The sequence below is a fragment of the Phalacrocorax aristotelis genome, chromosome 12 (assembly GCF_949628215.1).
Source record: "Phalacrocorax aristotelis chromosome 12, bGulAri2.1, whole genome shotgun sequence".
Taxonomy (NCBI): domain Eukaryota; kingdom Metazoa; phylum Chordata; class Aves; order Suliformes; family Phalacrocoracidae; genus Phalacrocorax; species Phalacrocorax aristotelis.
The window spans coordinates 1,682,501-1,709,909 of NC_134287.1; the positions used below are offsets into that span (position 1 = coordinate 1,682,501).

The 27,409-nt window shown below is 49.8% G+C and overlaps 1 long non-coding RNA gene across 1 annotated transcript in view; it reads right to left on the reverse strand.

The window, feature by feature from the left end:
- Positions 1-25,738, reverse strand: part of LOC142063601 (uncharacterized) — a 41,492-nt gene extending 15,754 nt beyond the window's left edge. The window contains exons 1-4 of the long non-coding RNA XR_012662812.1: positions 24,968-25,738; positions 5,122-5,234; positions 4,219-4,353; positions 3,948-4,047 (exon numbers count right to left, since the gene is read on the reverse strand). This is a non-coding gene — a long non-coding RNA (uncharacterized LOC142063601). The remainder of the gene's footprint in view (positions 1-3,947; positions 4,048-4,218; positions 4,354-5,121; positions 5,235-24,967) is intronic.
- Between the last annotated feature and the right edge of the window lie 1,671 nt (positions 25,739-27,409).

Below are 27,409 nucleotides of genomic sequence, written 5' to 3' on the forward strand. Positions count from 1 at the left end.
ACCGCCATGTACCAGGACTTAAGGGGCAGCTACAAAGGAGATGGAGACTCCCTTTTTACACAGAGTCCCATGGAGAGGACACGGGGGATGGACACAAGTTGCTCTTGGGGAGATTCCAATTGGACACCAGAGGGACATTTTTCACAGTGAGGACATCCACCACTGGAATAATCTCCCCAGGGAAGGGGTTGCCTCGGCCGCGTTGGGCACCTTCAAGAGTCGGCTGGACAGGGTGCTGGGCCATCTTGTCTAGGCTGGGCTCTTCCCAGAAAGGCTGGACTAGATGATCCCTGAGGTCCCTTCCAACCTGGGATTCTGGGATTCAGTGTGAAGGGGCTGCATCCTGGTCTGTGTGGAAAGGCAGTGCGTCAGCACCCAACTGCCTGCTGTGGGCTGAAGCTCTGGGTGTGAACTGTGTGTTCACCAGCCAAAGCCTGTGCCGGCAGGACACAGGAGTGAACCTCCAACCCAGTGGGCTCAGCCTCCAAGTGTCCTTGTAAGGAACTTACAGGAGAACTCTTAGGTCCCGCCAATGTACCCACCTCATGGACAGGAGAGAGGATTCCCAAGGCATTGCCCTTGTGCCGTGAGTGTTGCTACCCATGTGAGAAATGGTTGGTGCTCACTCACCAACACCACCCTAAAACAGGATAATCCCCAGTACTGCATAGCCCCTCTACTACCTCCCCTGCACTTTGCTCTTGCCAGTGGCTCCAGATTTCCACCCCTGGCCAGCCCGGACAGGGGTTGTCCATGCCCATAGCCATGCCTCAGGGCAGCTCAGGGAAAGGATAGTTGGATGAGAACTCTGTGTGTGCCACGAGGATGGATGAACTAATGATGACAGAGCTTTTGCCACATACGCCATTGACATCTTCTCGTAATAGTCCACACTATCTGAGTGCTTCTTGATTTGGACTTCAGAGCTTTTAGTTTCTCCCCACAGACCAGAGGAGGACCGAGCTTCTTGGCCAGAGGTGCCCTCAGGCAAGGTCTCACTACACCATTCCTTCCCTGTCCAGTCTCTTCTGGCACCACATCTCAACAACCAGCCCATTTCAGATGATGCTGGTAAGCAAATTAGTCTATGCAATAATTTCTAGCCACAACGTTCATATGAAGGCCAGATACACAAATTAGAGAAGTTTGTGCCCTGAATTCGCTACCACAAGTGCTGGAGACCAAGCACAGAGCCCATGGGGATGTAAAAGGTTGCAGAAGGCATCACAGAACGTGCAAAGTCCTTCTCTGCCCGTGCAACCAATACTAAGGAAAAAGCCTGTGTTAGAGCGTCCCTCACTGTCAAAGGACTCCCTCCTGATGTGCTTCTTTTGCTTCATCCTCTTTGTCATCCTCCCCCTTTACCGCAAAACCCACGGGAGACAGAAGCGCTATGACCAGGGCTGGGAAGAGCTGGGAGAGCGGAGCTGCCGCAAGCAATAGCTACTGTTGGCATCGGCAGAAAGGCCAGAGGAAGGAGCGTCTCTGGTCCTGTGTGGGGACAAGAGCAGGGCTCTGACAAGCTCTTTAAGCTCCCCAGGCTCCAGAAAATGCTGCGCAAAGTGTTTTAGCAACAAAAGTCTTGAGAAGAACAAACACTCTAATCCCTTAATGAGCCGGCTGATCCCCCATCTTGGCTCTGGCTTCTCTAAAGAGCCACACGCTCCCCTCCTCCCTGGCCCCCGGCCCCCTCTGGAGCAACCCGCCGCGGCCGCCTCAGAACCGATTCAAGGTGCTCTTCAGGATCCAATCCAATTACCCTGGGTCCTGCTGAGCGGCCCCACAGACCGACAGCTCTTTCAGGGCTGAGTCTTATGGCCTGTTAATCCTCCCCTCATTAAAAGACCTTGTTCCTCCCTCCTCAGAGACAAAAAAAAAAAAAAAAAAAGGCACCCAACCCCACACTGGGAAAAGTTTATGTAAAAGAGCCCCAAAGTGGGGCATGAAAACTGGCCTGCAAGCTGTGGGCTCTCCCTGCTCTCAGGGGTCACCTCTGCGTAACTCGGGGGTGTCTCTGCCTCCTCCTGCCTCTAGACCTGGCTCGTGTATGAAGAAGACGGGCAGGCAGCCGGCCCTCGTGCTGTTCTTGCACTGCGGCTTTATTGGCTTCTCTTTAATGGGCCTGTCATTAAGCCAGGAGGAAGCCGGGTGGGAGGGTTCCCATAAAACTAAGGCCTCGCAGCTAATGAACGCAGCACCCGGGGGGAAAGGACGCTGGAGTGGCAGTTGTAGTTGGTCACGCAGGGCTGAGCTGGCCTTCCACAGCCTCGCAAGGACAGGGTCCCTCCTCGCTGGGAGAGGAAATGTCAGAGCAGCCCCCTCTGCCATCCACCCCTCTGGTCCCACACACGCAGGAGGCACCGAGGTCTCCAGCCCAGAGGGCGGCCGTTCCCACGCCTGCGGAGCTCTGCTCAACGCTTAGCTGGAAGGATGAGCCCAAGATCAGTCAGCTGCAACCACCCCCTAATGAACGTGCAATGCTGCCTCTCTCGAGGTGATTTTGCTCCTCTCCCTTCTGCTTCCTTCTGTCCTGAAGATGCAGTCACAAACCCCAGCGTTGTCCCTCCAGTTGCACATGCTATCTAATGTCTGACCAGCTCACGTTCAAATCCGCCCGTCTTACTGTAGCTACTGCTAGTGGTGCCGGCACTCATTAGCCCACCGACAGAGTGGAACGAGGAGCAGGACCGCTCCTCTTCCGAGGGGAGATCCACATATGTACAAGCCAGTCCCTCCCTGCAGCAGGTGTCTTCAGCTCACCCTATTACAAAGGACAATAAGGAAATACAGTAATGCTGAGGAAATACTTCGTAGTCAGCATTTTCCAAAATAAATCATAATTCTGATTGTCACTGTAAGCTGGATTAACATTCCCACCAGCACATCACAGAGCAGAATTTCAGTCCCAGGTCCCAGGACTGTTAAAAACATTGCTAAAGATGGAGACAAACCTGGAAGCTTAGGTGGAAGATAATAACAAAAACAAGGTTAGGTAGGATGGTAGGATAACATGAGGGACTTCTGTTAAACATGAAGTACAATAAAATTAAGAGAGAAACTTCCTGGCAGCAAAACCCACAAGGAGTCTTCAGTATTTAAAGCTTTTGAAGATTTCACTGAGGAAAAAGGCAACAGGGAATATTTTGGTGCCAGAAGAGCCTGAGCAGATGTTGTGATACAATAGATATCACAGGGATTGGGGAATCACGTTTTCATTCTTGGCCCTGCTGCCAGCTCACAGTACAGCCTCACCACAGACTAAATTTGGCACATGCTCAGATGATGCTCGCATCCCTCCTACTGTCCACATACAGAAGTCTCTTGCCAAGTATAGCCCAGCCCGTCAGGCTCTCAGTTAGAGGTGGCCTAAGCATCTTGACTTCTGGGCCCAGGAGAATGATAATAATGCCCCAAAGCCTTCTCAGAATTGAGGCAGGCTCACAACTCGCCTGAAAGCAACTACAGACGTGGTCAGCCTCCCGCCAGAGCTGCAAGAGTTCCTGGCAGTTGTAAAAACATGTACAAAAAGGAGCCACAAGAATGAAACCACTCATTTTTGTGGGGCAAATGGCTCATCCCAGCTAACCCAGGCACTGGTGAGTCGGGCTCTGCTCTGGCTGTGCACTGCCAGGAACATCTCTAACACGTCTGTGACGCCCTGATGCAATGGGGCTCAGGATTACACATGACTGAGAAGGATTTCAGTGATAACAAGAGGCATGATTAGGTCTTCCCAAAATTTTGTTGTAGCAGGAAATTGGAGCATTGACTTACTGAGCATTTTCACAGTTGATGTCTGAATTTTTTTCTTGTAAGGTAGTCAGCAGGGAGTGAAATGACATTTTTTCAGTGGGGTTTTGTTTTAAGTTTTTTGGGGGAAGGTAAAAAGAAAGTTTTTTGAATTTCTGACAACTTAGTTTTCCCTCCCCAACAGAAGAATTCCTTACCAGTCTGTCATGGGCCCCAGGGAGGTGAACTGCATGATCTAATTGGGCATTATCTCAGTCTTCTCCAATTTCTTTCTTGTCACACAGTCTGCTTTTTGACCTATGCCAAGAGAAACAACGTTGGCATGCATCCTTCTTGGCTTTGACAGAGCCTGTTTCTGCTCAGCTCTCTTCCACAAATTCTTTCTAGTTATGCCATCTCAGCCGTTCACTTTGCTCTCGCACATTTAATACCATAATTACAACACAAAAGATTAGAAATGAGACTCACCTTTTCTCACCTAGTGCTGCTTGTTTCTTGTTCTTTGTACTCCCTTCAGTAGGACCAGTGAAACTCAGCCAGTCTGCTTCTCTTTTTATTAATGGTCAGGTTCATTTTTTAATCTTTCTTATTGAACCCAGCCATCTGAAGAGAACTACTCTGCTCAAGAACTTGGTCTCTTTCTCTGCTCACCGGTTGTCTGCCATCAGCTGGTGATTCCTCCCCATCTGGTGTTTGAAATTATTTTCTAAGTCATTTCTGTGAATGATTCAATCTATCTTTGTCAGCTTTGACTGTCTTTCCCTGTGGGTCTTTGGTCACTTTTAAAGTCAGGTCTTGGGTAACAATCCTGGAATTTTGAGAACAAAATAATTTTCTATTACCTCCCACTAAATTTTACTTACAAGTGCCTCGTTTCACAAATACTCGGACAAGTAAACCTGTCTGATACAGCACCATCAGAAAACACACACCTAAGAAAGAAACCCCAAGGAAGTTTAAGTTTTTTGTTGGATAGTACATTAATGGCAAATGGTTTCTGTGTGATGATTGAAATCATTAAAGGCTGAGTTCAGCAACGCTCCTGCAAACGCAGACCTGGTCCTTTGACACCACACAGAAAGCTGAGAGCTCTGGACTTGATCCAGCAAAATATTTAAGCACATGAGTAGCTTAAGAAATTAAGTGCATGGTTAAGTGTCTAGCTAGATCAGGGCCAAAACATTTGACATCTCACAGGATTGCTCCATGGAAATGCCTTTCATTTTAAAAAAGGTCAATTTTTTATCAAAAGGTATATGAGGAATTACCAGCTTCCTTTTTAAATGCAATTTAACATGGTTAACTAACTTAATATCATGCCTTTAACCCTTCTCTCTGCAGGCAGTTATTTAGAGGAACGGTGATTCTTACACGTTGTCACTCAGTTACACCACGAAGGTCATTTCTTGCCAAGGTGCCAGCCTGGGAAGCCCCCCATGGTTGTGACCAGTCTCAGCAGGTTCCAGCAAAGAAGGGAAGGTGGCCTGAAGGACAGAAATATGCAAAGTTTCATAATTTACAAGGGGTATGTTCCAAAACAGTGTCTGTAGCAGAACGTCAAGGGGCTGGCCCAGGTTTGGAGGTCAGACACACGTGTATAAGCTTGTGAGTAAGTACGATAAAGTAAGTAAAAAGAAATAAGTAACCTGCTCTTTCTCTTTGTCAAGCAATTACTTGCACTGCGGTAAGCACGGAAGAGTGTGAGATACAGATCAGAGCCCTCTGTGCTAGCTACCAGCATGAACACAGAGTTACTGTCCCACAGACCTTCTGTTGAAATAACCACAGCAAAGACTGGGAGGGGAAACGGAGCCTTTCCATGGGCAGAGCAAAGAGCTTTCCAATCTCTCTGTCCAGAAGCAGTTATTGGGGCTAGGTGGAGAAGGCTGCAAGACATCGGCAAGATCGCTTCCTTCCCACTTAGATTGCCACCTTACAGGTTTAGCAGAGCTGGCACACGGCCCACCACATTCTCCTCTGCTCACTGTCACCTTCGTCAGTCTATCCCTGCACCCAGCCACTGGGGACACAGGAAGCCCATGGGGGCAGGGAGGTACACCAGTATCTCCCAGAAGGGGTAGGTCAAGTGGAAGTCAAGTCAAGCTAGATGGCCTTTTACTGAATCCTCCCTCTTGGGGCCATAAATATCTCTTTCCTCTGTGACCCTCGGCCTCCTGCAGCCTTTCCCCACCTCTGCCCCCACCCCACCGCAGGCTGCTCCTTGCCCTCTGCAGATCATTGTCTCCCTGCTAATTGCCCTGTCTAGGGGGAACAGGTCAGCAGCTTCAGGTGAGAGCCAGAGAGCGCTGTTAATAAGTAAATGATAAAAAAAAAAAGTTACAGAATGAACTTGTTTCTTGCCAGGACTTGCCTTACAATTTGGCAACCGCATCTGTCCTGTTGAAAAAGAGCTCAAGCTCTTTTTCTCCCCTTGACCCAAAATTCTGAGAGTAATATTAAGCTGGAACATGGCGCCCCGACTCCAAAGAGTGTGCATGTATGTGTGCGGGTCTTGCCAGCTCAGAGGCTGCCCTGGTAGCCACGCTGTACATCCATGTCTTTGTTACTAAATAAGACAAAGCCTGGAAACTATGTGCCTCCAGATCTTCCCCACTGTTTAATTCACTACGGGCTCCCTGGCTGGGAAATGGTTCGGACTCTCAGGCAGTGCCTGGCCAAGGCATGTGCCGCTGACCAGCCCCGCTAGACGGTCAGGGCAAAACCTCCAGTGGCACGCCAGCGTGCCTTGCACCCTTGGACAGCGCTGCGTGCCGCGCCTCAGGGCCCCGCCGTGCTCTAGCGAGGACGTTTCCTGAGATGAAGTGGGGAGGTGTGGCGCTTTCCCGCGGTGGCCTCTCACCATGAGCCCGGTGCCGGGTGGGAGCCGCGGTGCTGCAGAAGCAGCAGTCACAGCCATCCGCTGCTGCCTTTAAGTGCTACAAAACGCGCTGAGCTCGCAGGAAATCTTCTCTGAAAACCAGGCACAACGCAAAAGACAGACGAAGTGTTTGGATTGCTCCCTGGCCAGCAGTGCCACTCCAGAGGAGATGTTGCAGGAAGAAACCTCTGGCGTTAGGAGACCTCAGAGCAGACTCGTTCCCAGCCCCAGAATCAAGCATCGGCCAGAGGGCCCAAATTTCCCCCGAGAACACACCCTGGGCTCTCTGTGCCCTCTGGCTCATAGGAGACGCTGCGGCTCCTGCCCCTTTCTGGGGCATAGTCACTCCTGCTGCTGCCCCTTCCCAGGAGGAGGTGCTGCAGGGTGGTTGCCCAACTCCTCCGCTCCCCGCCTCTGTGAGCCTAACCCTGTGGGGTCTCGTATTCCTTTGAAACCCGAGTTGTGTTGATGGATATATTTGCTGGGTGCCTCCCGTCTCTCCTGGGCTTGGGCTGCCCTGTCTGGAGGTTCTGTGAGGGAGAGGGGTCTGGAGTTTAAGAGCGTTATTGTTACCGGAGGAAGGAATTTTCGGTCCTATAAATCAGAGGCAGGCAGCAGTAGGGCCAGCATACTTGGGCTGTGTGAACAAACTTCATTTCCTGGGAGACTGGCCTTCAATCACCCTCTGTCATACTCCACTGATCAGAGGTGGACATGAGAGGAGTTCATTAAGGTGGAAGAAAAATAATATAATAGGTCCTCCCCATGCATGCACTATTCCCGACCCCTGGGGGTGGCAAGACACCCCTTCCTTGTGCTGAGATCCAAAACACACATGCACACACACAGAGTCACTCACCCTGAATATGCTGGTATTCCTCTGCCTAAGCAAATTTCCTTCTAAAAATGGACACTTCGAACACAGACCAAGGTTTTTTCTGGCTACTTTTCAGATGAACTCAGTTCCACTGTCTGTTGACTCGCTTTGTAATTCTTGGCTGCACTCTGCCGGAGAAGAATCCGGCCCAGCACTCGGTGCAAAAGGAACTGACAATTTTCTGAGCAAAACAGCAAGCTCAAAGCTCTCCTTGCTGGTTGTGTTTCCTGGGTTTCTGAACAGATATTTATTTTTTGTTTTAGGGGGATAATCTCTTCTGTTTCTCTTCACTGTCCTTCAGCACTACTGATTTTGAAAATGACTGGGAATAGGAAAAGGGGCAAGAATGACAACAGGTGAAAATTAAAAAATTTAATACAGTGAATGAAAAGAGAAGATATTTTGAGTAAAGTATATGGGAAAAAAAATCCGAAGGGGACAATTGTTTACAGAAAGTTTTGTGTTTTCAAGAAGAAATAGTGAGCCGACTTGCCATATGGAAACACGGAAAGCAGCTCTAATAAGGCCCAAGAGAGTGAGCTGGTGTCTGCCCTGGACTGGTGCAGTGGTGATACCAGGTGGAATAAAAGCTCTTCAGACTTCTGAGATCGGTTGGGCTGGTGGTATCCATTTGTATGCTTTTCACAAAAAAAGCATAAATGAAGGAAACACATAACTGATTGTTTTGACCACTTTGAAAACACTTTTCTTAGCAGTTCTTATGTTTATAAGATGCAAATACAAACCAGCGAGTTCAGGCCCATGGGACTCAGGCAACAGAAACAAGGCAAATTGCGTTATTTTTGAGGTGCTGCACAAGTCCAGACTGAGGCTGGTGGGCAGCTGGTGCTCTCCTCCTTCACGGTAAATAGAGGCACCCATGGTTTAGTGAGCTCCTTGCAGGCAGTTTGAATCAATGCCTAGTTATGCTGCTGGACTCGGCTCCCGAGGAAATCTGTGGTTCCGGCCAGGCAGCCAAGGGAGCACAGGCACTGCCACCCTTGGATCCAGTGCCTTGACTCTCCAGCTGAGATGTCTAGAAGCACCAAATCCACCCAGGAGGAAACAAAAGAAGGATTTTGCCTGAACTGCTCCTGGGAACAGACAACCCTGGAGCCTCTGCTCACAACCCTGACTTCACGTGGCAGCACCTCACCTTCCTCACTTTCACACAGTTCTGCTGTTGATGTTCGTGCACACTCTGTGGCCGCCTACAGCAGAAGCGTTCCTTCAGCGCCTGCTGGCGAGGAAAAGCCCAGAGACCCACTTTTTCTAGGAAAAAAGCAGACAGTTGGTGAGCTTACAGGGGCTGAGGGATACACCGATTCAGCGCATCCTCTGCGAGGATCATACCAAGGGAATTCCTTTCCTTATGATCTCTTTTGAGAGGCATGGTCTCCAAGGAAGGCAGCAAAGTCCATCCACAAGCAGGGGAGCGATCCTAAGGAGCAACAGACTGCTGCTGGTTTGAGAAGCAGCTCTTATATCGGTGGGTACAAAATGAGCCCTTTCTGCTTAATATCAAGAGGCTGAAGCTAGATGTTGAGGCAAAACAGAGTAGTATTTAATCATCCCAGAAAACGTTGGAGGATATTCTCAGAAGGTTTCATGTAGGGACACTTACAGCATAGAAAACATAGAACTGTCTGGTACCAACATCTTCTCTAGAGAGCTAGATCAGACATTTCAGCGGCACTTGATGAATAGTCGGTGAAGGATTTTGCAGGCCTCCCAGATGAAAGAGGTTGTTGGAAAACAGGACTATGGGGTGACTTTTCCACCCTGGCTGTTCATCACCAGACAGGCTGTTTGCAAACCTGCCTTTTTATTTACTGTGTGAAATCTTTCTCAACAGACTTTTTACACTAATATCTAAAAGGACAGCTGTGCTGATGTTAATGTATATCCATCTCTGTTGGCTTCAATGCTGTTTAGCATAGCTGCATTAAAGAAAAGTTCGCTGGGTTTGTTAAGAAGTGCCAGAGAAAAAGGATGAATTAACTCCAAGCTCTGCTGGACTGAAAAGCAAAGGGAATAGAAAATCTGGGCTAACAAGGTAAGGCCACCGTTGCAGCAGAGGGGAGATACCAGCATGCAATACCAGTGATGCACTGGAGCACGCCGGCTGGGGTAAAGGAACTATGGCTGGAGATATCCAAGGATGCTGTCGGTAGGAAGAAAGTATATGATTGAAGTGTACCCTGTACCCAAACACAGCTATATGCCCCAGCCCACTCCCACTACATCAGAGCTCTGTTTGGGTCATTAGTGCTTATTTTAATTTATTTAGCCAATTTTATCGCTGGAAACACACGGTGATTTACAACCTTTCCTGAGTGCACAGATTAATAAGCCTTCTCCTCACTACCCCTAGAGACAATTAGCACGTAGCCATGATGGGAAATGACTATGAGGAACACACAGGCAATACGCTGAGAGAGCTAGGCATCAGGCTGAATTCTGCCTACATACAAGGTCACTTGAAAGCCACCACCCGTGCCCAAATCCTCATCTGGAAAGAAAAGCCACCCCAATCACTGGGCAGAGTACACAAGATGGGCTGAACAGCTCTAGGGGCACATCTGGCTGCGGAGCGCAGTTTGAATGCAGAGTCCCTGGGGGGACTGGCATCTACTGGCCAGAAGGAGACAGAGACCCCAGCCTCCTGCCTGTTGTGCCTTTGATTTTGTGTGTGCCCTCAAAGCCCCTTCTGCCTGCTTTAGACTGCTCCTGCTCTTGGAGAGAAGAGTGGCTTCTTACCGTGTCTGATCTGGGAGTTGACCCTGCTTTAGCCGGAGGCTAGCCTCGACCCCTCCCAGGGTCTTTTCCAACCTGATCTGTTCTGTGACTGTGAGACACTCTGCTCTTAACATAACAGGACCCCAAGTTGAAACTGAGTCTGAGGAAGAGCTGTAGCAACTGTCCTTAAGGCTACAGACTTGACTGCCAGCTTCAGAAGGCTTTACCATTACAGAAAACATAACCAGCAAGAGATTAAAAAAAAAAAAAAAAATCTGTTTATCTTCCTCTTTTTATTTTGGGTTTGGCTATTGTTTTCTTTTCCCAAGCTGTCACTGGTTTCCCCTTCCCTTCTTTTGTTTTGTGGCGGTGGCTCCTGCAGTACCAGACAACGCCTGGCACGAAGCGGGCCCTGGGGCCTGGCCAGGGAAGGGCTACCCCTCTGTCGCGGGCACGTACAGCGCCGCGGGCACCACGCTGCCCCTGGGGACCGAGGGTCCCGCCGGCGTCCAGGCGCTGCGGCGGGGTCAATCCATGAATGTGGAGGTGTGTGCAGGGAAGAGGAGGGGTGAGGGGCTTTCTGAAGGCACCCAAATCGAAACCCCGCTTCAGCACGGCTCCCAGCAGTGGCAGAGATTCCTTTGTGCGCCTGCGATATGTGGCCCGCCACCCCTCTCACGCTTCAAAGCAGCTTAAAGACTGGAATTTTAAAACAAACACCAAATATTCAAACTCACTCTTTCAAAATATAAGGGAAGAGAGACGGCAAAATGTGCCAACAATTTTCTCACATTTCTACCTTGCTTTTTTTTAGTTTACTGAATCTTTTTTTTTTCCTCCAGTTCTGAGAAGTCAAAAATACTTTTGTTCTTCAAACCAGAAAAATGTTCAGATGTTGAGAGAGGAAATACTATCAAAAAATTTAGCAACCTTGCAGTCCTTTTTATCTCCACAGATTTTTTTTAAATCGTCCTTGCCAGATGTGTTCTGATGATGGTGAACACGGTAAACCCCACTTTATTCGCAGGAAAACTGAGTCACATACAGATGAATTCAGGCATTGGGCTCCTGCCACTCTGGAGCACGCTGTTTTTCACTGCAGAGTCCCATAATGAGCTACACAGTGTGCTCTGATCTTGTAACGTTGGGGCCGTAAAGGTGCTGTTAATAACCTAACTCTACTTCCACGCCTCTGCTGACCCACACCCACCACCTTGCTAAAGGAGGCCCGTAGGAAGCTGAAAGACCCTTCAGGTGCCCTAAAGCACCACGTAGGTGGTGCGCAGCTGTGAACACAGGAGTCACCGGAGATGACAGAGCAGTGTCTCCATCACTGTCACTCGGCAAAGCCCTTGGCAGCATCTGCCTGCTATCACGCTTTCCTCCTGAGCAGCTCGGTCTTGCTCCTCTCCTGAAACCACACCTGTGAGCATCTCAGACTAAAGCAGAAGCCCTAAGGGAAGTCTGGGTGTGACTCCTGTGGCAGCCCAGCATCTCCTTGGAGTCTGCTGGTCTCCTTGTGCTTTCCTGTGCCCCAGGGCACCTGGTCACTCCCCCAGCTCTGTGTGTGCCCACTGCCTTTCTGGCGGCTGCAGCTCACAGGTCTCGTGGGGCATATGCCCACAGGAATGGTAGAGCCTCCTGAATAACACTGCTGTGATTCTGCTCTCCCATTCAGGTTCCAGCGACTGCATTGTCCTACCAGATTGTCCATGGCTCTCCATGGAGCTCATTGCCATGGCAGGGCCCGTAAGGATGTCTGTAGGGACAGTTTCTAGTGCTGACTTCAAGACATAATTGAGGAATGTGGACTGTGGGCAGCAGGGCGAGGGAGGTTCTCCTCCCCCTCTGCTCTGCCCCAGTGAGGCCACATCTAGGGGGCTGCGTCCAGTTCTGGGCACCCCAGTCCAAGAAGGGCAGGGAGCTGCTGGAGCAAGGCCAGCGCAGAGCTGCCAAGGGGATCAGGGGCTGGAGCATCTCCCTGGTGAGGAAAGGCTGAGAGACCTGGGCTTGTTCAGCCTGGAGAAGAGAAGGCTGAGGGGGGATCTCATCAGTGCTTATAAATACGTGAAGGGTGGGTGTCAGGGGGATGGGGCTGGGCTCTTTTCAGTGGTGCCCAACGCCAGGCCAAGGGGCCACGGGCACAAGCTGGAACACGGGAAGCTCCACCTGAACATGAGGACAAACCCCTTCCCTGTGCGGGTGCCAGAGCAGGGGCACAGGCTGCCCAGAGAGGCTGTGGGGTCCCTTCCCTGGAGACATTCACCCCCCGCCTGGACGCGGCCCTGTGCCCCTGCTCTGGGGGTGCCTGCTCCAGCAGGGGTGGGACGGGGTGAGCTCCCGAGGTCCCTGCCAACCCCCGCCATTCTGTGAGTCTGTGATTCTGTGGATCCCATTCCTCTTTGCTTGGGCAGAGCCTGTGCTCTCCTGGGAGCACCTCACCTCAGCCAGCAGCTCCTCCTTCTCATTGCTCAGGGCGCCCAGGGTTGCTTCCACCCCCGGTCTCCACGGATCCCCCTCTCCCTTCCCAGAGCAGCAATGAGGTCTGAGGTGGCAGCAGGACCACAGTACGTTCCTCAAGCAGGCGACGGGTCGGAGAGGCCGCGGGGAGCAGCTTTTTGGGTGTAACTGTGCTGACTGTGTTGCCTTTCCCTCCTCTCTGAACCCGGCCCCGCTGATAGACATTAGCGGGTGGGAGGCTGGCTCACTCCAGAGAGCCTTTGACACAAAGGGAGTTTTCACCCCACCTCTCCATCAATCAAAACTTAAACTTATTTGTGCTTATACGCTACTTCTTAAGTAGAGAAAATAAAAACTGGGTTTAGGAGAGTGCAAATATTTAACAATAAAAAAAACACATTAATTTACCCTTTTTCATTTCTACAGAAGGAACCTTAATGGAGTCACATGACTCTTATTCTAAGTGATAAACCACAGGTCATAAAGCACCACTTTATCACTCTGCACAAGCAGTATAAATAACAGCTATTACCCAACCTCACTCCATCTGATAAGCTCAGAGATTTTCTAATATACATTTCTGATTTTTTTAAATAATATTCATGATCATTTCCTCTTGAGCGTTATGAGTCTCTGGCTATGTGGCCCTTGAAACCAGGGCCCGCAAGCCCTTGTACCATCTCCCTGATTTATGGCCACGTTGGTTGGGACTGACGCCCTAATGAAATCTGTGACACTGCATTAATGGGGCTGTTTGTTACCACCGGAGTTCAGCGGCTGGCTGTAGTCTCAGGGCTGTGCTCAGGAAGGCACACGCAGAGCCGATAAAACCCACCCGGTGGGCAGCAAACCTGCCCCACCTGCACCGGGTGTAGCACCACCCCACACAGAGGTTGACCGGTGAGGTCTGCGAAACCCGCTGAGGGCGCAGGGAGCGGGTCGCGGCTCCGCGCCGCACACCGCAGCGGCACGAACACAGGGAGCAGGCGACAAACCCAGGGTCTTCCCTGGGACCACAGTTACACATACAGACACATGTCTCTCAAGCGTGTAATTAATACCCAGCCCCCTGCGTGCAGTCATTCAGCAGCACAAGCCACAGCGAATGTGCGCCATCAGATTACCCACTAACAAGCGCGTGCGTACGGAGTGTAACCGACACACACCCCACCTACGCGCGGGCGCTCTGCAGCCTCAACGCGATGTGCGAGCAAACAAAGATCAGCCCACACCTCTCCACTGTCCTGCCCGAGCCCGGTGTCCCTCTGGTTCCCCACCGAAGCCACACGGCAGCGGGCAAAACCTGCCTGTGGTGTGCGTGTGCGTCTGCAGCAACGCTTTCCAGCGGGAGCTGCCGTCAGCTGAGATGTCCAAGCCCGATCGCCACCCAGTTCTCCTCAAAACTAAGGGCGGTTTGGAGGACGATTCGCGTCCCCAGCTCAGAAGAACTGAGCCAGCACGTACGCAACAGAGATCTCACGTATCCACCACACAATAAAACATATCTGCAAGGCAGTTATTTTAATACCAATATGCCCTTTATGGAGACACACGATGAACTCAGTCTCGAAGCTACCATGAGAAAGAACTCTGGCTTTCTGCAGGCAGGGTGGGTTGGTACCTCTCCCTGGGCTAAGTAATCACTCAGAATATATTAACATACATACGTGGTCGAGTATCTGGACTTATTATGGGCTGGTTGAGGTTGTTAGTGCCTTTTTTTTGCGATCAGCCACCATCGGCACACCCTTAATCTTGAGTTTTATTTGTTTCTGTTCACCTTTGTTTCATTTTTCCTTTTTTAAAACAGTTTAGGAAAGAAATGCAAAAAAATTCGTGTTCACGCAACGCAGACTCCTGTGCAACAGGAAATAAAAATGCTGAAAGTGAGTATTTAGCCTTAATTCTGCCCCGGGGCAAAACTCTGTCAGCTGCTATAACCCTATATTACCTATCAAATAATGCAACACAGCAGACATTCTCTTCCACCCTAGGTACACACAAGGAAGAATCTTCCTTCCTGTGTGCTTCATTTTACAACTTTTAATGCTGGCCTGTTCATTGAACCAAAATCCTTCTTCAGAAACATTTTGGCGTGAAAAGTGGCAATACTAAGGAATATTTTGCTGTCCCTATAAAATTCGGTGCCTTTTTTCAGGATTGCTTTCGTAGTATTTTCAATAGTCAAAATAGCTTACCGAGAAATAGGGTTTGACCAATTCACATCTGCTGGAAGTATTAAATAATTACAAATAATAAAGCATTGAACTTAAAAATGACACTTTAAAATCAGTAATATTGATATGGCTGAGTTTCATTTATCCTGGAAAGGAAACAGCTTTGACAAGACCGTATTTTTTAATAAAATAAATGTGGTATTTTTTCTATCAAGTCTCTTTAATTCCAGCATCATAAAAATGTGGTATATCTTTATTGATAGACTTTAGCTGGTGAATTCTCTTCTCTACAGCATATATATGTTAATGATTTTCTCAGCACTGACATACAATATGTTTAACCAGACGATTTTTCCTTTCACTCAGAGTTACTTCTCTGAGCAGTAATTTAGTGGGCAGTTCTCAAGTGACATCTCTGAGAAATACACACACCACGTCTTGTTAAGAGTGTATTTTAATGATGTCTTGCTTGACCATGTTTCTTTTTTGTAGAATTGTAAATATTTCCTACTCTTCTTGTGATCTGTAGCTGGAGGGATGCAAGGCTGGAAGATATCAATTATGTGATCAAGTCCAGTGCGTTTGCAATCACAGGTGACTTCCCAGCAGGTCTTCAGTCCAAAGGAAACCACAGTATCCTTCCCTATGCCACACACCACAGATTTCCCAAAATCCTGAACCAAACCTACTGGTGCTTAAAAGGAAAAAAAAAAAATTTAAAAAGCTTAATAAAAATAATAGCACATCACCGGAAAGGAGCAGAAGATACCTGGAGCCAGAGCATCACCCACTGCTGGGAGCTGCCTGGGCAAGGGAGTGTGGTAAGTGAATAGTCACAGCTGATCTCAGCGCATTGCAAATGTAGCTCTAGTCAGGCAGTAGATGTGCTCTCTTTAATGATATTACTGAACAGATTACATAAATGAGTGAGAATTTATGTACAGAATTTGCATGTGTTTGCAACTGATCTGAAACTTATAAATACGTTTCTGTATTTACACGCACAAGTAAATTAATATTGATTTCCAACCAGCAGCACCACCAAAATGGCATTCAAGTGCATGTTTCCAGGTGCAGAGTATTTAGCCGGAGAGCAAAGCGAGTGAATTTGCAATGAGAACAGTGAAACTGTGGATGCGGTTCTGGAAAGCGTGATTTGCATTGTTTGCATTGCAGCAGTGCCGGGAGGCTGGAGGCACGGCGGGGCTCTCCTGCGCAAGGCACTCCACAGCCTTATTGCAGAAGGCTCTTCTCCCCAGCACCCGCTATAGAGACACGTGCCGCAGCACAGCAACACGGGCCCAATTCCCAAGCGGGTGCTTGTTCCCTGCCCAAAGGCCTTTGTGGTACTGGGTACACAGCTCCACGAAATGGGGAGGCCGTTAAGGAGTTAAGGCCATTGTCACTAGCTGCACGCACTCAGCCCCGCTGCTCACCCAGTATCCCACCCCCCAAGCTATGACATACCCACGCATTCCCCAGAGAGGACCATCTCCCCGGCTACCCGCCTCCCTGAGCCTGTATCCGCTCCTTCGCTCACCTTCCTGCGTACCCGCTTCCCTTTCCCAGAGCCAGGCTGCTACCCTGGGCACAAACGCTGAGGTCCCAAGGCACCATCCCTCACTGTGCTCCCGCTGTTTCCCCAGTCCAGCGGCGAGCGTTTTGGGACGGGGCTGGCAAGGACAAGGGGAAGAGGAGCTGTTGCGGCTGTGTGAGTCTAGTCTAAAGCCCTCTCCTCTTCACCAGAGAAGGCAATTACTTTACCAAGGCTTTGGTTTTTAGCCAAGGTTTTACAATCACGTCTCTCTGGATTTGCTTGGGGTTTTTTCCCCCCTTCTCTCCCTGAAAATTCTCCTGATGTTTGGTGCATTTTCCTTGGGTATGCTTTGGTTTTTTTGGGTTGTTTTGTTGTTATTGTTGCTTGCAGCCACTGGAGAGTTCCCCCTTCCTCTGGTTAATGGCCCATTAACTAGCTCTCTCCATGCAGGGGTAGGGCCTGGGAATTGCTGAGTTCTGGAAAATCCTCACCAGCAAGGAACCTTTTGCCAGCAACAAAATCCTCTTTTCAGAGGTGGCTTTATGAAATGGGCTGGCGAGGGGGGACAGCCCCTGGGCAGGAGGCGTGGGGACAGAGCCCACAGGAGCGTGGGGCATTGGCAGGAGGGAGCCTGCATCCTTGCTGTCTCTTGAAAAAAGGCGCTGGCTGTGGGGACGAGGGGGGAGAGGAGACAGGAGCTGGATTGTTAAAGGATTCAATGAGCTGTGCCCAATGTATTCGAAAGGTGTTTAAGACAGGCAAAGCTCCTCACCAAACACAGGCACCGCTGTGAAACAGCACAGCGCGCGCCCACTGGCTGCAGAGAGGCAGCCCAGCTCCCCCCACCCCACGCACATTACGCTCCCGAGAAAGAAGCAGCACCCCCTCGGCCCGTGTTTCACGCCAGCACGGCATGGCCAAGGTGGCAATGGCTCTCATCCAGGCGCACACACACCTGCACCTCTGACCACCCCAAACCATCCCTGGCATGCGTAGGTGGGCCCCCACACAGGCACCCCACACCAGGGACAAAGAGATGCCCAGCCCAGACCCTTCCCCTCCCTCCTATCTCCTTCCTCCCAGCTGCACCTTTCCAGGTAGAAAATTATTTGCACCTTTATGTTGTCTCATTGAAACAAACCCCATGGCTAGGCCGGAGAGCAGATGAAGGATTTTCCATAGACCTATAAAAGGGAAGACAAAGCAAGTCCTGGGATCAGCAGAACTAGTGAAACCTGGTGTCTGATGGCTTTGTGTCCTGATTCCTTTGCCCTCCCTCCACCCCGACTGCAATACTGCAGTGGACAACGTGTCCTCCAGTGCCTCCTGTTGCCCCAGAAGGACCCTCAGCTTATGTTCTGTCACTGACTCCAAGCCACCTGCTATTTGGCCACTCGGCATGGAGGTGTTGGCTGGCCAGCAGAGGAGACAAACAGAGTAATCCGTTGCTGGTACTAACGTGAACGTCTCTTCTTTACCCCATCATTAATTTTGACACATTTCATAGGTGCAGAATAGTTTGGTGAGCTTTGTCCTTATGTCAAGTATGGTTGACATTGACGTTGAGGGAGGTTAAACATTATTGTGGTGAGGAAGAGGACAAATGACATATGGTGCAATCGCTTAGGCTGGGTTACCTGAGCTTTCGTCAGTGCCAAAACGTATCCTCATCTGCCACTGCAGAACACAGCACAGCTCTTGCTCATGACCACAATCGGCTGACCACGGTTTATTCAGATAGCTGCCATCAGCTAAGCTGCAGAATCACTTTACTTGAGGATCCTGTGGCCCAGCTCCACCTCGAAGATGAACTGTCTTCACCCATGAGGGCTGAGCCCCTCTGGGCCTTCTGAAATACCATGGGGCAATCAAAAATGAGCCTACACCCAGAGTCCCTCACCGGGGCTCAGCACAAGTTTACCAGGTGAGGCCACACAAGCTATGTGGAAACCAGCGGTGCCAGCATACCTGCTGCCCATTTGCACGCTCTGCCAGCCCATCCCAAACACATGGAACCACTGTCACCATTTCTGGTACCATATAGATGCCTACCTGCATCATCTCCCAGTGTAGGAAATGTTGCTGTCATAGTCTGGTACTATGTCTTCTGGCCAGGACTGGGAAAAAGAGAGGGGCCAGGGCTGAGCTAGGTCCTAAGGCTACACAGGAAATCTGCCTCAGAAAAGAGATGTGAAGCCCAAACCTGCATCTCCTTAGCTTCTGGAGTAAGCCTAAGACTGCCCGCACGCACCAGAGTACATGCGTGTGACACGCCGCAGCGGTGCGGGCTTGTGCTGAGGGGTACGCGGCCGTGCTCGCCTGGAACATAGGAAAGCAGGATGCCTGATGCTGCTTTTACAAGGGATGGTGATATCAAAACCACAGCCCTTCTTCAGCTGAGAGTGGCTTCCACCAGCCGGTACATACACCCGCACACACCCCCAGCACCCCCCTAAGGTAGCTCACGCACAGCAGGAGGTGCCGCACAGAAGAAACCCCCACAGCAGGACCTGCTGCTGCCCGCGCGTGCAGGTTAGACCCACACACGGGTGCCTGCGCAGAGCATGCTGCAGCCGTGCCAAGTGAGTCCTCAGCCACGGCAGAGATGTGCAAAACTTGATGCCACACGTGCTTGATGCCACACTTGCTGCTCTAGGGCCACCTACCCGTGTGGCCACGGTCCCAGCACGGCCAGTCGCCTCACTAAGGGGCTTTTTTGGGTTGTATGGTACTAGCCTACCTACAGATTACTACAACTGATAAAAACAACAGTTTCTTACCTTGCAGTTTTCGTACATCTCAAAGTTCGTTACAAATGAGGCAATCATGATTAGCCCCATTTTAGAGGCAGGGAAACTGAGGCACTGCATGACGGATGACCCAGTGCCTGCCAACAGATGGGTGGCAGGGAGCACAGAGGCACCCAAATTCCCAATCCAGTGCACAGGGACCACGTTATCACGTGGACAGCATTCATGGTGTGATGCCCACACTGGTCTCCGACAGCTTGTGTAAGACCAGCTTTAGACCCAGGGTGGTCTAGGACTTGAGGGTGGCAGGGTGGGACAAGCTTTTGCCTCAGAGAAAGTCCTGAAAAAAAAGCTCTGCTCAAGGTCCTGGTGAAAAGGATGCCTGCAGGGCCACCCACACCGCTCTCCAGTCACTCCCAAGCAATGAATTCATTGGGCTGCCGTCCTGGGGAAAGCACAAAAGATACACATGTGGAGACAGAAGCTAGTCCCACCAACCACTCGCACGGCTTGACATTAAAAAGTGCTGACAGAGGAGAGGGAGGAAAGGAATGGACGAAGGGCAACTTTCATCTCATGACAGTCTCCTGCCAGCCCCAGCCACTGCGTCTCCCTCTCGCCCCCCCTCCTGGCCCCTTGCTTCCCTAGGCATTTTATTAAATAGGGTCACAGCCCGCATTAGAGTCCCTCCCACGGCCCTGGCAAAATGAAAACACTCACCCATCCCCATGACCCCCACCCTCCCAGATCTCTTTCCCCTTGCTCCAGAACTGAGATCTCCACCCCACTGCAACCTTGAAGTTTCACAGCCAAACATCATGACAAAGGGCTCCAGGGAGGGGGAAGGTCCCCCCCATTTTTTCCCCCTTTTACATGAATTATCTCATTTAGTTGAAAGAAAAGTCCAAAAATGGAGCTTTCTCTTAGCAATTTATGATGCTGGAGCTGTAATTTTTGGCTCGATACAACTTTATTTTGCTCCTTCTTTACACACACACACACACGTGCGCGCTTAAGGAGACACTAATCTGAATTTATCACGCTAAGTACCTGCCTGCTAAAAGTAAAGGACTGAACATAATTTACAAGGCAGGATAGGGAGGGGTTCACATGTAGGGGGAAACATTTATAAGAGTTAATGTTTGAAAGTCGGTCTTTGAAGGCAGGAGGCTCCTCTAGATGGAAAGAGAAAACCTAACTAATTAAAACCGATGCATCAGTTTCAGAAGAAGAATGTGCCGGTAATGAAACTGTGCACAGGCAAACACAACAGGCGACTGGGCTAGCCACGGTGGCTTTTAGACACCCTCCAGGGAGAAGGTCCCGATTTCAGCGTCAGGCCAACAGGGGCTGAGATCTAATTCGCCAGAGCCGCAACCAAACCGTGTCAAAGCGGCTGGTCTGAGGAGGGTCACACAACTTGGGTGCAGAAGGAAATGTGGGTCATCAGTAGGCTTTGAATCATGGCCATGGCATGCCAGCAATGCAACCCACTGCGGCGCCGGTTGGAGGAGGAGGGAGGGGACCTTGTGCCGCAGAAGTGCCGCTAGTTGTTTCAGTAGCGGCCAAGCACTGTGCGTGGCCAGAGGAAAGGATGCCTCAAAATGCTGACCAACAACAGGGCAAGACAGCAAAAGGGAGAGAGCAGAGGGCCCAGAGCGGGGTAAGTGACCAGCCCAAGGCCACCCGGCAAGCCAGCTGCAGAGCCACAGTTACTGCCAGCACTCACTCCTCCCTGAGCCAGCACCGGGAGCCTCCGCGCGTCGTGCTGGGGAAGGGTCACGAGAGAAAACTCAGACATTGACTCGGAAGGGAACCTCACATGTTATCCCAGTCCACCAGGGAGACCATCAGCAGAAATAGTTCATCCCAGGCCTGCCATGAGTGGCTGGGCAAGGCACAGGCAAGGCAGCGGCTCTCCATGGCATGGCCAGGGCGCTGGCAGGAAGGCTTTTGTTGGGCATCACATATCACGTGAAGGAAGGATCGGGGCACACCTGTCTTGATGATGCCTGTGTATATGAATTGATGGGTGCCCACCTATGAATGAAGGCTCACCTTTCCCATATCCTACTCTGGCTGAGACCTCCTATGTTGCCACACTTGCATCTTTTCAGGCTGTACCTCCAGGGAAAACAGGAAGGGTAGATTAAATGGGAACATCCTGGCTTCGTGTCTGCATTTTCCAGTGTGCCTTCCTGAAGTGTCCTCCTCCCACTAGGGATACCTGGGGGTGCTCCGCTAGCGCCTTCCCCAGCCATCCCTCTTCCCCAGACCTCTGGGACTGATGCCCAGGGGAAAGGTCCCTCCACACATCACATCCAGGAAGATGAAAGCCGTGGTCTGAGCAATTAAGTATGCCACGATGAGAAACACGTGCAAAGCATCTCAACTCCTGGGTGCTTTTCTACCGCACACATGAACTTCCCTAACTTCACAAGGGGCCTCCATCTTCCAGCTAGGACTCTGAGCCATAGGACTCATCCAGTGACTTGGGCCTGGGCCACACAACAAAAAAACACCATTAAAGCTGTCAGCTGAGGGCCAGGTGAGCCCCCTGCAGCCAGACAATTCTTCCACCCCAGGGCACCTGCGCTTGATTTGGTTGGGCTGTGACTTTAACCCCTATTCCACTGCCTTTGTACAGGACCATGCACACACTTTCCTCTGTATCACAGAATTTTATTGCCCTTAAAACCCCAAATCCTTAAAACCATTAGGATGGGAGGTAAGTATGGGTTTGGAGGAAGGAGGCAAGAAGTGACCTTTTGTTTAAAAAAAAAAAAAAAGAATCATAAAAGTGATTTGAGAAATGCTTATTCCCCAAATGCAGATTCTTTCCAAAACGTGCCTCGCTGAAAAGTGCGGTCAAGCTGCAAGAGTCCATTTAAAGCGATGGGGCTCTGCGTCAGGCAGAAGTACACCAGAAAATAGCCCCTGCTTGTCAAGCCACCCAGCAAATTTCTAGAGCCAACCAACAAAATGCCCAGAAGGCGACTCGTATGTAAACCCAGAACGCCCGCTCCCTCTGCTAAGGAAGCTGTTCTTTTTCCTACTGCTTTCCCTGTAGACATCAGCTTGTTCACAAACCTTACAGCAACCCACAGCCGTGGCATTAAACAGGTGAGGAGAATAAGGGGGGTTTTTTTCTTATTGATTTAGGGACGGTTTCATTTGTAAGCAAAAGGGCAGCTGTCAATAGAGTGCACGATCTAAGGCACCAAGCCAGAGCAACCTTAGGCATGGGAGCGCTCGGGAGCCAGCACGGGATTCAGGGCCAGCCGCCTAAACCAGGCTTTATTTCATGTTGCATCATAACTCTGTTGCGCGAGTGAGAGGGAATTATTGTGAAATGGGAGGATGGAAGGGGAAGAAGAAGAAAACGTGTCTATTTCTTGTCCGCTAATGTTAGCCATATATTTATAAAAACGAAACAAGACTAATCTCCACTCCTCTGTGCTTCTCAGGGAGCCCTGTCTACGTTGTCTGGTTTGTTTAGATTGCGCGCTCCTCATGACAGAGATTATCTATATTTTATGTCTTGTAAAGCACTGGGCACTTTTATATAATAGTAATAATCTATAAAATACACAAATAAAAGGATCAGAGCAAGGAAGTGCTGTTGCAGAATTGTTTCTGCCTGAAAAGAGCAGCAAAAATCCAGTTAAAAATAGCTATGTTTACTTTGATAATAAAACGTGTGCGTGTGTGATTGTGCATGCACAGGCAGATATGTGTGCGTACAGTAGGGAAAGAGAGCCAAGGAGGGAATAAGTCCATCAAATCTATAAGTACGTGGCACCTTGGCATCATGCAAAGCACCCTGGGCGCAATCAAAGCCTTCCAACGCTCCGAGGGACGCGGTGGAAATGTGCAGGATGTTAAGAGTGACAAGCCATGAGGACTGCAATATCAGACCAGTAGGGAAGGAAAACTGAAGCAGGGCGTCAGCTCAACTTGTCGTTATCCCCGTTCAGGAGACGGCGTCAGGCAATACAAAGTAGTGGCAGGGAGAAAGGAGGTCGGGGCGGCTGGGGACTAATCTCCCATCCCCCAGGGATGCTGCACCCGTTCAGGGCCTGGGACCGACCAACCTCTGCATTGCCCCTGGCCCTGCTTTTGTCATCTTCAGCACGGGGGTGACCCTTGCCCCTGCTTCTGGGGTGCTCGGGACGTCGGAGCGAGGGGCAGATGCAGCCCCGTGCCCGCGGAAGGGTGTCGGGGCTGCGGGAGGAACCGGGCGGTGGGGTGGGAGTTGCAACACTGGGCAGCACCAGGGGTGGAGGGGAGGGAGGGAGGGTGGGGAGGGGAAGGCCTATAATCCCCTTGGTAAATCCATGCCTGAACTATAAAAGGATAATCCATGTGCAACCCTGGCCCCACTTATAGGATTTAGCTCTTAGTGTGGAATACTAATATTTGGCTGTTTGTTTACCCCCGTGAACTAATTTGGCAGATTCTTATGATTCTCACAGGGAGAATTTATTTCGATTTTGATATTACTCAAAGCTTTGGGTCCTGGAGTCATAGGATTATATGCAAAGATCTGAGCAGACTGTTTTAATCCTTTTTCTTAAGAAATAACTATTTGTTGTGGATGCAGCAAAAAGCTTGAAAGCTGGCCTGCTGTTCCACAACACAATGGCATCAGAAAAGAAGCCACTTGCTAATTCCTTTTTTTTTTTTTTTAACATGGTGATTTTTAAGCCAGTTTTGCAACTGTGAAAGGTGAATGGGGATCAAGCCCATGATTTTTGAAGAGTCAGCATAGTCAAGCCAGGCTCTGCTTGTAGATTCACACCGGCTTGGTGAGCTGCAGTCTCCAGTTGCCTGCTCCTAACCCAATGGCACCGCCTTGGGAGAGCAGTATCACAGGCAGAAATGGGATCCTTCCAGCTAAAATAATATGCGGAGTTTGGGGAAGAAGGAAGCACGGGAAGAAAAAGGATCAGGAATTCAGCCTTCAATTAAAAAGTAACTTTCTAACCCTGGACAATGCAGAGAATGGCTTGAATATGTGACGCATGCACACCCGTAAAACAGAAAGCCAGTACAAGAATCCCAACTATGTTATTTTTATAATCTTGTTGCTTTGAGGGCTTGCTCTTACATTTTTGAACAGTTAAAGCTGTTGATACTAGGGAAGATGTGTCCTTGCTTTAAATGCAAAAAACAGATTTCATTGCAAAGTATAAGGAAATGGAAGGGAAACAACAGTTCTCTCTAAATGTATTTGTGCTTGTTCCTCTCCCAGTGTCGTGACAGAAATTAAAGGCTGCAAATGTCATCACAACTAGGAGTGGGGCAAGTCAGGATATTTGCCGAAGATTTGACTCTCAATTAAGGAAAATATTTGATTTCAATTCTGTGCCCAAGACCATTTCTTCCGAGAAGATTTAAACACATGCCTGAAGTGGAATAACTGCAGAAGGGCTTCACCAAATCAGGGCCTTGAGGAGAAAGCTGACAGTAAAATAACAGAATTTATCATGATAAAATAATTCTCTCCCTTAGTAAAAATTGAGGCAATGTCTAAAAAAAAACAAACCTTCATAAATCAGGCAAACAAGACAGGCAGATGGGAATCATATCGGACAGTGGAAATGAGGCAAAAATAATTTAAATTATTCACACATTTTGAAACTTTGCAGGACTGAGAAGAGAAGGTGAAACCTTGGTGAGTAAATCAGGGACACAAGCAAAATTTGTGCCTACCAGTTTAAGCTGGAAACACTAGGTACAGGTCATAGGAGCCCAACAGAGGAAAGTTTTTAGAGGACACGTGCGCATCATTGGTACCTGCTTTATTTTCCTCCTCTTCAGATCCTGCCGTGACTGGCTCTTTCGCACGACTTCAGCTTCTCGGGCTGCCTCATTCCCGGGGCCGACCGGAGAAGAAACTCCCATCGGGGCCCATTCTCTCGCTGCCCCAGCCGGGCTCTGTGCCGGAGCAGCACGGCGGAGTGAGGAGAGATGCTCGGGCACTCCGCAACCCGTCCTGTAATTCCCACTGATAGCCTGAACATCTACATGTCCTTAAATACACAGATCTGTTGTCATTTTTACCCCTCACTCAAATGCTGACAGCCAGTTCCATCGCTGGTGATAGCGGTTAATAATTAATCTGAAATCATACAGAGATTGGGAAAATGTCTTCTAGGTGAGTGGTATTTTCCCAAATTTGTTTCAAAGGCAGTGGGAAGGGAAAGAATGTATTCATACAGACAAAGGGGAGGAAGGGCTTGCCTGTCTGATTTTCCAGGGTTTTGGACTTGTTTCTGTTTCCTTCTCTTTTCTTCCCGGCTTGTTTTCTGGTGACAGGATTGAAGAGCCCCAAAACATTACCCAAAACTGGGGGAAAAACATACTACACCAAGGATTCGAAGGGAGCCATTTGTTTAGTTTATTAAAAAGATCAAGAGGTTACTTGCTTCCCGCATATAAATTTCTTCCTGGGGGAAAAAATACCAGGTACTAAAGAACTCTTTAATCTGCCAGAGAAAGCCGTAACAAGAGCCAATGGATAAATGCTGAAGCCAGACAAGTCCCAATTAAAAATAAAGTACTGGACCTTTTCTATTTTATTTTACTTCGTCTGAGGAAGTCGGGGTGATTAACCATTAGAGCAGAGTGTTACGGGAAGCCCTGGAGTCTCCCTTTCTCAACATCTTCTGCTCAAGACTCGTGTTCTTTTGGGAAGAAAGTTATTGTATTCAGTAAAGGGGTAACGGGGGGACAATCTCTGGCCCGTGTTACGCAAGCAATCCAATAAAATAATCTGAAAGTGGTTTGTGGACATAAACTGAATAAACAACTTTGCATCCCTCAACTTATTTAAAAAATAAATCAGGAAAGTGAGAATAAAAATCCTCTACAGCTGAACAATCATTCTTATTACAGAAAGAAGACAAAAAAGGTGAAAAATCTGTAGCAGCAAGGAGAGATCTGGAGCAAAAAGCGGTGCCAGGATCGGGGCCAGAGCAAGGCAGCAGTCTCGCTGCCGGCCAGGGCCGGCGGGGCTCTCCCCCAGCGCTGCGGGCCTTTGGGGAAGGAGCTGCTCAGGCTCCATGGAGAATCCTGCCTTGCTGGTTTCCAGCTGAGCAGCTTTCCGCACTCAATGGCCGTCCCTGCTGCTTTCATGCAGGGATGTACTCTAGCTCGGAAGAGAGCGGTTCTGTTTAGATAGCCCCCAATCCCAGCTTTACCTCATCCCTTCCAGCAGAGTCACTGTAATTAAGATTTGTTAAGGTTTGGAAGAAATCTCATTAATCAGATAAGATCTGAACTTTATTTTCTTTTTAAAGACCCAATTTGATCTCTCTTGCTTGTGATAATTGCTCTCCTCTTCTGACATGGAAATTCATTTTCCAGGCACATAAAACACAATAGATTTCCATTGTCAACAGCAGCAACCCCAGGAGAGTTAAAAATATTCCTCCAAAGGCTAAAAAGAGTGTTGGGAACAAATCCAGGCGCAGGCAGGGAGAGGGAGCACAGGAGGCAGTGCTGTCAGAGAGAGGTGGGGTGGGAAAAAGGGGTTTGTACAGTCCCAAAAAGGAGCAGCGGTGCCCCAGGGGAAAGGAGGGCAGCAGGACCCCTTGCTGGGACACTCGGTACATGGGGCTGAGCTGGCAGGTCCTAGCGAGGGCCCCGGCGCAGAGAGAAGTTGTTGCCACTCCTGGTCCCTGACCTGGGGGGAAAAAACAACCTTCTCCTGAGTATATCAGAAACCAGTACTTCAAAGAGCGATCAGAAAAGCTCCTGGACAGCTGACATTTCACATGAGGCAGCACCAGGATAAATGACACAGTGTGAAATATACTCCACCACATCCAATCCTATCCATCAGCAGGATTTCTGGTTTCTGAATGTCAGGTGTGCCACGGACACTCCTCGGGAACATCTGAATCAGAGGGTGCCTCCCTTCCCCACCACTCCCGCCCCAGCTCCCCTCAGACCCCAGCGTGCCGTGGTGGGCTCTGCCTCCCCGTCCGACCCACCGGCATGGCACCACGCTGAGCCCAGGCAGCCAAGCACAGGTGCTGGGCCAGGAGGTGTGCAGGGATAAGGCATGCAGCCCCAGGACAGGGCTGGGTGTCGAAGTAGCCCTTCCTGCTCCAGGGACCGCAGTCCCCCAGAGGGACGGGACAGGGGCACGTGTCATCCCCCCCCATCCTTCAGCCTCAGCCTGTCATGTCAGCCCAGGGAGTGGGCACCAAGCCAGGCACCGGGATCACCATC